Genomic DNA, 13,134 nt, shown 5'->3' with positions numbered 1-13,134 from the left:
GCGACGGTGGCTGTGGAGGTGCGGATAGCCCAGATGCCGACGTCGAGTCTTCAGCAGGGAACGGTCCGGATAGTAGATCCAGAGGTATTGAGGAAACCGGCGTCGATGTCTCCCACAAAGGCCAAGACCCAGAGGGGAGAGCTGAAACAGAATACCGACAACAATACAAATGTAAATACAATCTAGAAGCAAGACCTCGGATAGCAGTTAATATGATATTAATATAAACAGAGTGTAAATGTAGGAATCTACTAAGGATCAACATTTAAGGCGTAAAAACAAATAGTAAATCACTAGTGTATACTGTCATTAAACCACATTACAATTAGTAAAATCACCACCTCTAGTGGACGCCGTCGTTTAACCACATTACAGTTAGTAAAATCACGACCTCTAGTGGACGCCGTCGTTAAAGCACATTACAGTTAGTAAAATCACGACCTCTAGTGGCCGCCATCGTTAAAGCACATTACAATTAGTAAAATCACGACCTCTAGCGGCCGCCGTCGTTAAACCACATTACAGTTAGTAAAATCACGACCTCTAGCGGCCGCTGTCGTTAAAGCACATTACAGTTAGTAAAATCACGACCTCTAGCGTCCGCCGTCGTTAAAGCACATTACAGTTAGTAAAATCACGACCTCTAGCGGCCGCCGTCGTTAAAGCACATTGCAGTTAGTAAAATCACGACCTCTATCGGCCGACGTCGTTAAAGCACATTACAGTTAGTAAAATCCCGACCTCTAGTGGCCGCCGTCGTTAAAGCACATTACAGTTAGTAAAACCACGTCCTCTAGTGGCCGCTGTCGTTAAAGCACATTACAGTTAGTAAAATCACGACCTCTAGCGTCCGCCGTCGTTAAAGCACATTACAGTTAGTAAAATCACGACCTCTAGCGGCCGCCGTCGTTAAAGCACATTGCAGTTAGTAAAATCACGACCTCTATCGGCCGACGTCGTTAAAGCACATTACAGTTAGTAAAATCCCGACCTCTAGTGGCCGCCGTCGTTAAAGCACATTACAGTTAGTAAAACCACGTCCTCTAGTGGCCGCCGTCGTTAAAGCACATTACAGTTAGTAAAATCACGACCTCTAGTGGCCGCCGTCGTTAAAGCACATTACAATTAGTAAAATCACGACCTCTAGTGGCCGCCGTCGTTAAAGCACATTACAGTTAGTAAAATCCCGACCTCTAGTGGCCGCCGTCATTAAAGCACATTACAGTGAGTAAAATCCCGACCTCTAGTGGTCGCCGTCGTTAAGGCACAGTGTGAAATAGTAATCGCGACCTCTAGTGTCCGTCGTCGTTAAAGCATAGTAGTAAAATCACAATGACGCTTAGCAGCAACAGTTACTCAAACACCTTCAATAGTAAAATGACACCGTCTAAAAGCACATAGCCGGAACATAGACAAACCGCATTCCAGATAAAACACACACACACGCACACACACACACACGCACGCACGCACGCACGTACGCGCACACACACACACACACACACACACACAATAGCGAACATACAACCATTCAACTGATACTGAACGGTAGAGATGTGTTGAAAAAAATTGAGATTCGTATCTTACCAAACGTTGGTGTTGGTGTTGGTGTTGAAGCGACAGGTAGAAGGTGTGGCGTGCTCGTTGTCTTTGTATCTGTTTTCATGTGAAAAAATAAATAAATAAATACAGCAGTGAAACGTAAACTATCACTCCAAAATGTTTTTTCCCACCTCCTATCAGCTGAGGCGTCTGGTGAGTTAAAGAATCAACGAGCGGGTGCCCTACTCCTTCGACCTCTGACTGATCGTCTGTTTTCATACGCACAGGCGTTGAATAAAACAAAAAACATAGGTAGTTAAATATAAAATACATCGACAGACTGTGGTTAAAATACTTTTTTTTTATTGAACTGAATGTTTTGCTCTCACCGTTGAACAGTTGGAGTTCAATGAATGATCAGCATCCACAGGGTCCGGATGACTTCCCGGTCGTGTCTGATTTCCGGGTTCCGGGTGATCTTTTCATGCTCACACACACACACACACAAGTATTTCTTTCTTTTTGTTTTGGTATCCGGGGCGATGTCCGCGGCTTGTCTGTGGTTGCTGGCTGTGCTGATGGTGTCGGCGACGGTGGCTGTGGAGGTGCGGATAGCCCAGATGCCGACGTCGAGTCTTCAGCAGGGAACGGTCCGGATAGTAGATCCAGAGGTACTGAGGAAACCGGCGTCGATGTCTCCCACAAAGGCCAAGACCCAGAGGGGAGAGCTGAAACAGAATACCGACAACAATACAAATGTAAATACAATCTAGAAGCAAGACCTCGGATAGCAGTTAATATGATATTAATATAAACAGAGTGTAAATGTAGGGATCTACTAAGGATCAACATTTAAAGCGTAAAAACAAATAGTAAATCACTAGTGTATACTGTCATTAAACCACATTACAATTAGTAAAATCACGACCTCTAGTGGACGCCGTCGTTTAACCACATTACAGTTAGTAAAATCACGACCTCTAGTGGACGCCGTCGTTAAAGCACATTACAGTTAGTAAAATCACGACCTCTAGTGGCCGCCGTCGTTAAAGCACATTACAATTAGTAAAATCACGACCTCTAGCGGCCGCCGTCGTTAAACCACATAACAGTTAGTAAAATCACGACCTCTAGTGGCCGCCGTCGTTAAAGCACATTACAGTTAGTAAAATCACGACCGCTAGTGGCCGCCGTCGTTAAAGCACATTACAGTTAGTGAAATCCCGACCTCTAGCGGCCGCCGTCGTTAAAGCACATTACAGTTAGTAAAATCACGACCTCTAGCGGCCGCTGTCGTTAAAGCACATTACAGTTAGTAAAATCACGACCTCTAGCGTCCGCCGTCGTTAAAGCACATTACAATTAGTAAAATCACGACCTCTAGTGGCCGCCCTCATTAAAGCACATTACAGTTAGTAAAATCACGACCTCTAGTGGCCGCCGTAGTTAAAGCACATTACAGTTAGTAAAATCACGACCTCTAGTGGCCGCCGTCGTTAAAGCACATTACAATTAGTAAAATCACGACCTCTAGTGGCCGCCGTCGTTAAAGCACATTACAATTAGTAAAATCACGACCTCTAGTGGCCGCCGTCGTTAAAGCACATAACAGTTAGTAAAATCACGCCCTCTAGTGGCCGCCGTCGTTAAAGCACATTGCAGTTAGTAAAATCACGACCTCTAGTGGCCGCCGTCGTTAAAGCACATTACAATTAGTAAAATCACGACCTCTAGTGGCCGCCGTCGTTAAAGCACATTACAGTTAGTAAAATCCCGACCTCTAGTGGCCGCCGTCGTTAAAGCACATTACAATTAGTAAAATCACGACCTCTAGCGGCCGCCGTCGTTAAAGCATAGTATTAAAATCACAATGACGCTTAGCAGCAACAGTTACTCAAACACCTTCAATAGTAAAATGACACCGTCTAAAAGCACATAGCCGGAACATAGACAAATCGCATTGCAGATAAAACACACACACACGCACACACACACACACGCACGCACGCACGCACGTACGCACGTACGCGCACACACACACACACACACACACACAATAGCGAACATACAACCATTCAACTGATACTGAACGGTAGAGATGTGTTGAAAAAAATTGAGATTCGTATCTTACCAAACGTTGGTGTTGGTGTTGGTGTTGAAGCGACAGGTAGAAGGTGTGGCGTGCTCGTTGTCTTTGTATCTGTTTTCATGTGAAAAAATAAATAAATAAATACAGCAGTGAAACGTAAACTATCACTCCAAAATGTTTTTTCCCACCTCCTATCAGCTGAGGCGTCTGGTGAGTTAAAGAATCAACCAGCGGGTGCCCTACTCCTTCGACCTCTGACTGATCGTCTGTTTTCATACGCACAGGCGTTGAATAAAACAAAAAACATAGGTAGTTAAATATAAAATACATCGACAGACTGTGGTTAAAATACTTTTTTTTTTATTGAACTGAATGTTTTGCTCTCACCGTTGAACAGTTGGAGCGACCCGTTCAATGAATGATCAGCATCCACAGGGTCCGGATGACTTCCCGGTCGTGTCTGATTTCCGGGTTCCGGGTGATCTTTTCATGCACACACACACACACACACACACAAGTATTTCTTTCTTTTTGTTTTGGTATCCGGGGCGATGTCCGCGGCTTGTCTGTGGTTGCTGGCTGTGCTGATGGTGTCGGCGACGGTGGCTGTGGAGGTGCGGATAGCCCAGATGCCGACGTCGAGTCTTCAGCAGGGAACGGTCCGGATAGTAGATCCAGAGGTACTGAGGAAACCGGCGTCGATGTCTCCCACAAAGGCCAAGACCCAGAGGGGAGAGCTGAAACAGAATACCGACAACAACACAAATGTAAATACAATCTAGAAGCAAGACCTCGGATAGCAGTTAATATGATATTAATATAAACAGAGTGTAAATGTAGGGATCTACTAAGGATCAACATTTAAAGCGTAAAAACAAATAGTAAATCACGAGTGTATACTCTCATTAAACCACTTAACAATAAGTAAAATCACGACCTCTAGTGGACGCCATCGTTAAACCACATTACAGTTAGTAAAATCGCGACCTCTAGTGGCCGCCGTCGTTAAAGCACATTACAATTAGTAAAATCACGACCTCTAGTGGCCGCCGTCGTTAAAGCACATTACAATTAGTAAAATCACGACCTCTAGTGGCCGCCGTCGTTAAAGCACATTACAATTAGTAAAATCACGACCTCTAGTGGCCGCCGTCGTTAAAGCACATTACAGTTAGTAAAATCACGACCTCTAGTGGCCGCCGTCGTTAAAGCACATTACAATTAGTAAAATCACGACCTCTAGCGGCCGCCGTCGTTAAAGCACATTGCAGTTAGTAAAATCACGACCTCTAGTGGCCGCCGTCGTTAAAGCACATTACAATTAGTAAAATCACGACCTCTAGTGGCCGCCGTCGTTAAAGCACATTACAGTTAGTAAAATCCCGACCTCTAGTGGCCGCCGTCGTTAAAGCACATTACAATTAGTAAAATCACGACCTCTAGCGGCCGCCGTCGTTAAAGCATAGTATTAAAATCACAATGACGCTTAGCAGCAACAGTTACTCAAACACCTTCAATAGTAAAATGACACCGTCTAAAAGCACATAGCCGGAACATAGACAAATCGCATTACAGATAAAACACACACACACGCACACACACACACACGCACGCACGCACGCACGTACGCACGTACGCGCACACACACACACACACACACACACACAATAGCGAACATACAACCATTCAACTAATACTGAACGGTAGAGATGTGTTGAAAAAAATTGAGATTCGTATCTTACCAAACGTTGGTGTTGGTGTTGGTGTTGAAGCGACAGGTAGAAGGTGTGGCGTGCTCGTTGTCTTTGTATCTGTTTTCATGTGAAAAAATAAATAAATAAATACAGCAGTGAAACGTAAACTATCACTCCAAAAATGTTTTTTCCCACCTCCTATCAGCTGAGGCGTCTGGTGAGTTAAAGAATCAACCAGCGGGTGCCCTACTCCTTCGACCTCTGACTGATCGTCTGTTTTCATACGCACAGGCGTTGAATAAAACAAAAAACATAGGTAGTTAAATATAAAATACATCGACAGACTGTGGTTAAAATACTTTTTTTTTATTGAACTGAATGTTTTGCTCTCACCGTTGAACAGTTGGAGCGACCCGTTCAATGAATGATCAGCATCCACAGGGTCCGGATGACTTCCCGGTCGTGTCTGATTTCCGGGTTCCGGGTGATCTTTTCATGCACACACACACACACACACACAAGTATTTCTTTCTTTTTGTTTTGGTATCCGGGGCGATGTCCGCGGCTTGTCTGTGGTTGCTGGCTGTGCTGATGGTGTCGGCGACGGTGGCTGTGGAGGTGCGGATAGCCCAGATGCCGACGTCGAGTCTTCAGCAGGGAACGGTCCGGATAGTAGATCCAGAGGTACTGAGGAAACCGGCGTCGATGTCTCCCACAAAGGCCAAGACCCAGAGGGGAGAGCTGAAACAGAATACCGACAACAACACAAATGTAAATACAATCTAGAAGCAAGACCTCGGATAGCAGTTAATATGATATTAATATAAACAGAGTGTAAATGTAGGGATCTACTAAGGATCAACATTTAAAGCGTAAAAACAAATAGTAAATCACGAGTGTATACTCTCATTAAACCACTTTACAATAAGTAAAATCACGACCTCTAGTGGACGCCATCGTTAAACCACATTACAGTTAGTAAAATCGCGACCTCTAGTGGCCGCCGTCGTTAAAGCACATTACAATTAGTAAAATCACGACCTCTAGTGGCCGCCGTCGTTAAAGCACATTACAATTAGTAAAATCACGACCTCTAGTGGCCGCCGTCGTTAAAGCACATTACAATTAGTAAAATCACGACCTCTAGTGGCCGCCGTCGTTAAAGCACATTACAGTTAGTAAAATCACGACCTCTAGTGGCCGCCGTCGTTAAAGCACATTACAATTAGTAAAATCACGACCTCTAGTGGCCGCCGTCGTTAAAGCACATTACAGTTAGTAAAATCACGACCTCTAGCGGCCGCCGTCGTTAAAGCACATTGCAGTTAGTAAAATCACGACCTCTAGCGGCCGACGTCGTTAAAGCACATTACAGTTAGTAAAATCACGACCTCTAGCGGCCGCGGTCGTTAAAGCACATTACAATTAGTAAAATCACGTCCTCTAGTGGCCGCCGTCGTTAAAGCACATTACAGTTAGTAAAATCCCGACCTCTAGTGGCCGCCGTCGTTAAAGCACATTACAATTAGTAAAATCACGACCTCTAGTGGCCGCCGTCATTAAAGCACATTACAGTTAGTAAAATCACGACCTCTAGTGGCCGCCGTCATTAAAGCACATTACAGTTAGTAAAATCCCGACCTCTAGTGGTCGCCGTCGTTAAGGCACAGTGTGAAATAGTAATCGCGACCTCTAGTGTCCGTCGTCGTTAAAGCATAGTAGTAAAATCACAATGACGCTTAGCAGCAACAGTTACTCAAACACCTTCAATAGTAAAATGACACCGTCTAAAAGCACATAGCCGGAACATAGACAAACCGCATTACAGATAAAACACACACACACGCACACACACACACACGCACGCACGCACGCACGTACGCGCACACACACACACACACACACACAATAGCGAACATACAACCATTCAACTGATACTGAACGGTAGAGATGTGTTGAAAAAAATTGAGATTCGTATCTTACGTTGGTGTTGGTGTTGGTGTTGAAGCGACAGGTAGAAGGTGTGGCGTGCTCGTTGTCTTTGTATCTGTTTTCATGTGAAAAAATAAATAAATAAATACAGCAGTGAAACGTAAACTATCACTCCAAAATGTTTTTTCCCACCTCCTATCAGCTGAGGCGTCTGGTGAGTTAAAGAATCAACGAGCGGGTGCCCTACTCCTTCGACCTCTGACTGATCGTCTGTTTTCATACGCACAGGCGTTGAATAAAACAAAAAACATAGGTAGTTAAATATAAAATACATCGACAGACTGTGGTTAAAATACTTTTTTTTATTGAACTGAATGTTTTGCTCTCACCGTTGAACAGTTGGAGCAACCCGTTCAATGAATGATCAGCATCCACAGGGTCCGGATAACTGCCCGGTCGTGTCTGATTTCCGGGTTCCGGGTGATCTTTTCATGCACACACACACACACACACACAAGTATTTCTTTCTTTTTGTTTTGGTATCCGGGGCGATGTCCGCGGCTTGTCTGTGGTTGCTGGCTGTGCTGATGGTGTCGGCGACGGTGGCTGTGGAGGTGCGGATAGCCCAGATGCCGACGTCGAGTCTTCAGCAGGGAACGGTCCGGATAGTAGATCCAGAGGTACTGAGGAAACCGGCGTCGATGTCTCCCACAAAGGCCAAGACCCAGAGGGGAGAGCTGAAACAGAATACCGACAACAATACAAATGTAAATACAATCTAGAAGCAAGACCTCGGATAGCAGTTAATATGATATTAATATAAACAGAGTGTAAATGTAGGAATCTACTAAGGATCAACATTTAAAGCGTAAAAACAAATAGTAAATCACTAGTGTATACTGTCATTAAACCACATTACAATTAGTAAAATCACGACCTCTAGTGGACGCCGTCGTTTAACCACATTACAGTTAGTAAAATCACGACCTCTAGTGGACGCCATCGTTAAAGCACATTACAATTAGTAAAATCACGACCTCTGGCGGCCGCCGTCGTTAAACCACATAACAGTTAGTAAAATCACGTCCTCTAGTGGCCGCCGTCGTTAAAGCACATTACAATTAGTAAAATTACGTCCTCTAGTGGCCGCCGTCGTTAAAGCACATTACAGTTAGTAAAATCACGACCTCTAGCGGCCGCCGTCGTTAAAGCACATTACAGTTAGTAAAATCACGACCTCTAGCGGCCGCTGTCGTTAAAGCACATTACAGTTAGTAAAATCACGACCTCTAGCGTCCGCCGTCGTTAAAGCACATTACAATTAGTAAAATCACGACCTCTAGTGGCCGCCCTCATTAAAGCACATTACAGTTAGTAAAATCCCGACCTCTAATGGCCGCCGTCGTTAAAGCACATTACAGTTAGTAAAATCACGACCTCTAGTGGCCGCCGTCGTTAAAGCACATTACAATTAGTAAAATCACGACCTCTAGCGGCCGTCGTCGTTATAGCACATTACAATTAGTAAAATCACGACCTCTAGTGGCCGCCGTGGTTAAAGCACATTACAGTTAGTAAAATCCCGACCTCTAGTGGCCGCCGTCGTTAAAGCACATTACAGTTAGTAAAATCACGACCTCTAGTGGCCACCGTCGTTAAAGCACATTACAGTTAGTAAAATCACGACCTCTAGTGGCCGCCGTCGTTAAAGCACATTACAATTAGTAAAATCACGACCTCTAGCGGCCGCCGTCGTTAAAGCATAGTATTAAAATCACAATGACGCTTAGCAGCAACAGTTACTCAAACACCTTCAATAGTAAAATGACACCGTCTAAAAGCACATAGCCGGAACATAGACAAACCGCATTACAGATAAAACACACACACACGCACACACACACACATACACACACACACAATAGCGAACATACAACCATTCAACTGATACTGAACGGTAGAGATGTGTTGAAAAAAATTGAGATTCGTATCTTACCAAACGTTGGTGTTGGTGTTGGTGTTGAAGCGACAGGTAGAAGGTGTGGCGTGCTCGTTGTCTTTGTATCTGTTTTCATGTGAAAAAATAAATAAATAAATACAGCAGTGAAACGTAAACTATCACTCCAAAATGTTTTTTCCCACCTCCTATCAGCTGAGGCGTCTGGTGAGTTAAAGAATCAACGAGCGGGTGCCCTACTCCTTCGACCTCTGACTGATCGTCTGTTTTCATACGCACAGGCGTTGAATAAAACAAAAAACATAGGTAGTTAAATATAAAATACATCGACAGACTGTGGTTAAAATACTTTTTTTTTATTGAACTGAATGTTTTGCTCTCACCGTTGAACAGTTGGAGCGACCCGTTCAATGAATGATCAGCATCCACAGGGTCCGGATGACTTCCCGGTCGTGTCTGATTTCCGGGTTCCGGGTGATCTTTTCATGCACACACACACACACACACACAAGTATTTCTTTCTTTTTGTTTTGCTATCCGGGGCGATGTCCGCGGCTTGTCTGTGGTTGCTGGCTGTGCTGATGGTGTCGGCGACGGTGGCTGGGGAGGTGCGGATAGCCCAGATGCCGACGTCGAGTCTTCAGCAGGGAACGGTCCGGATAGTAGATCGAGAGGTACTGAGGAAACCGGCGTCGATGTCTCCCACAAAGGCCAAGACCCAGAGGGGAGAGCTGAAACAGAATACCGACAACAATACAAATGTAAATACAATCTAGAAGCAAGACCTCGGATAGCAGTTAATATGATATTAATATAAACAGAGTGTAAATGTAGGGATCTACTAAGGATCAACATTTAAAGCGTAAAAACAAATAGTATATCACTAGTGTATACTGTCATTAAACCACATTACAATTAGTAAAATCACGACCTCTAGTGGACGCCGTCGTTTAACCACATTACAGTTAGTAAAATCACGACCTCTAGTGGCCGCCGTCGTTAAAGCACATAACAGTTAGTAAAATCTCGACCTCTATTGGCCGCCGTCGTTAAAGCACATTACAATTAGTAAAATCACGACCTCTAGTGGCCGCCCTCATTAAAGCACATTACAGTTAGTAAAATCTCGACCTCTAGTGGCCGCCGTCGTTAAAGCACATTACAGTTAGTAAAATCACGACCTCTAGCGTCCGCCGTCGTTAAAGCACATTACAATTAGTAAAATCACGACCTCTAGTGGCCGCCCTCATTAAAGCACATTACAGTTAGTAAAATCCCGACCTCTAGTGGCCGCCGTCGTTAAAGCACATTACAGTTAGTAAAATCACGACCTCTAGTGGCCGCCGTCGTTAAAGCACATTACAATTAGTAAAATCACGACCTCTAGCGGCCGCCGTCGTTAAAGCATAGTATTAAAATCACAATGACGCTTAGCAGCAACAGTTACTCAAACACCTTCAATAGTAAAATGACACCGTCTAAAAGCACATAGCCGGAACATAGACAAACCGCATTACAGATAAAACACACACACACGCACACACACACACACACACACACACACACACAATAGCGAACATACAACCATTCAACTGATACTGAACGGTAGAGATGTGTTGAAAAAAATTGAGATTCGTATCTTACCAAACGTTGGTGTTGGTGTTGGTGTTGAAGCGACAGGTAGAAGGTGTGGCGTGCTCGTTGTCTTTGTATCTGTTTTCATGTGAAAAAATAAATAAATAAATACAGCAGTGAAACGTAAACTATCACTCCAAAATGTTTTTTCCCACCTCCTATCAGCTGAGGCGTCTGGTGAGTTAAAGAATCAACGAGCGGGTGCCCTACTCCTTCGACCTCTGACTGATCGTCTGTTTTCATACGCACAGGCGTTGAATAAAACAAAAAACATAGGTAGTTAAATATAAAATACATCGGCAGACTGTGGTTAAAATACTTTTTTTTTATTGAACTGAATGTTTTGCTCTCACCGTTGAACAGTTGGAGCGACCCGTTCAATGAATGATCAGCATCCACAGGGTCCGGATGACTTCCCGGTCGTGTCTGATTTCCGTGTTCCGGGTGATCTTTTCATGCACACACACACACACACACACACACAAGTATTTCTTTCTTTTTGTTTTGCTATCCGGGGCGATGTCCGCGGCTTGTCTGTGGTTGCTGGCTGTGCTGATGGTGTCGGCGACGGTGGCTGGGGAGGTGCGGATAGCCCAGATGCCGACGTCGAGTCTTCAGCAGGGAACGGTCCGGATAGTAGATCGAGAGGTACTGAGGAAACCGGCGTCGATGTCTCCCACAAAGGCCAAGACCCAGAGGGGAGAGCTGAAACAGAATACCGACAACAATACAAATGTAAATACAATCTAGAAGCAAGACCTCGGATAGCAGTTAATATGATATTAATATAAACAGAGTGTAAATGTAGGGATCTACTAAGGATCAACATTTAAAGCGTAAAAACAAATAGTAAATCACTAGTGTATACTGTCATTAAACCACATTACAATTAGTAAAATCACGACCTCTAGTGGACGCCGTCGTTTAACCACATTACAGTTAGTAAAATCACGACCTCTAGTGGCCGCCGTCGTTAAAGCACATAACAGTTAGTAAAATCTCGACCTCTATTGGCCGCCGTCGTTAAAGCACATTACAATTAGTAAAATCACGACCTCTAGTGGCCGCCCTCATTAAAGCACATTACAGTTAGTAAAATCACGACCTCTAGTGGCCGCCGTCGTTAAAGCACATTACAGTTAGTAAAATCACGACCTCTAGCGGCCTCCGTCGTTAAAGCACATTGCAGTTAGTAAAATCACGTCCTCTAGCGGCCGGTGTCGTTAAAGCACATGACAGTTAGTAAAATCACGACCTCTAGTGGCCGCCGTCGTTAAAGCACATGACAGTTAGTAAAATCACGACCTCTAGTGGCCGCCGTCGTTAAAGCATAGTGTAAATTAGTAATCCCGACCTCTAGTGGTCGCCATCGTTAAAGCATAGTGTGAAATAGTAATCTCGACCTCACGTGGCCGCCGTCGTTAAAGCATAGTGTGAAATAGTAATCGCGACCTCTAGTGTCCGTCGTCGTTAAAGCATAGTAGTAAAATCACAATGACGCTTAGCAGCAACAGTTACTCAAACACCTTCAATAGTAAAATGACACCGTCTAAAAGCACATCGCCGGAACATAGACAAACCGCATTACAGATAAAACACACACACACGCACGCACGCACGTACGCACGCACGCACGCGCACACACACACACACACACACACACACACAATAGCGAACATACAACCATTCAACTGATACTGAACGGTAGAGATGTGTTGAAAAAAATTGAGATTCGTATCTTACCAAACGTTGGTGTTGGTGTTGGTGTTGAAGCGACAGGTAGAAGGTGTGGCGTGCTCGTTGTCTTTGTATCTGTTTTCATGTGAAAAAATAAATAAATAAATACAGCAGTGAAACGTAAACTATCACTCCAAAATGTTTTTTCCCACCTCCTATCAGCTGAGGCGTCTGGTGAGTTAAAGAATCAACGAGCGGGTGCCCTACTCCTTCGACCTCTGACTGATCGTCTGTTTTCATACGCACAGGCGTTGAATAAAACAAAAAACATAGGTAGTTAAATATAAAATACATCGACAGACTGTGCTTAAAATACTTTTTTTTTATTGAACTGAATGTTTTGCTCTCACCGTTGAACAGTTGGAGCGACCCGTTCAATGAATGATCAGCATCCACAGGGTCCGGATGACTTCCCGGTCGTGTGTGAATTCCTTCTTTCTTAATAAATACCGCTATTCTTTACCTAGTTATCGTAATTATGATTAGAATCGCTGTCTCCTTCTCACCAATGACTCGCGCCGGTCCTGTCTTCCGTGCCGAATTATACC

At 44.2% G+C, this 13,134-nt stretch overlaps 1 long non-coding RNA gene across 1 annotated transcript; it reads right to left on the bottom strand.

The window, feature by feature from the left end:
- Positions 1 to 1,587: 1,587 nt before the first annotated feature.
- On the bottom strand, positions 1,588 to 2,070 carry LOC128746807 (uncharacterized). Its single transcript, XR_008412592.1, has 3 exons — positions 1,932 to 2,070; positions 1,734 to 1,811; positions 1,588 to 1,656 (listed from the first exon to the last, which is right to left on the bottom strand). It is a non-coding gene; the product is annotated as an uncharacterized LOC128746807 (long non-coding RNA).
- Positions 2,071 to 13,134: the final 11,064 nt, after the last annotated feature.

Source organism: Synchiropus splendidus, chromosome 15 (assembly GCF_027744825.2).
Source record: "Synchiropus splendidus isolate RoL2022-P1 chromosome 15, RoL_Sspl_1.0, whole genome shotgun sequence".
Classification (NCBI taxonomy): Eukaryota; Metazoa; Chordata; class Actinopteri; order Syngnathiformes; family Callionymidae; genus Synchiropus; species Synchiropus splendidus.
Note: the sequence above shows the minus strand (reverse complement) of the source record. Positions and strands in the feature narration are given on the sequence as shown.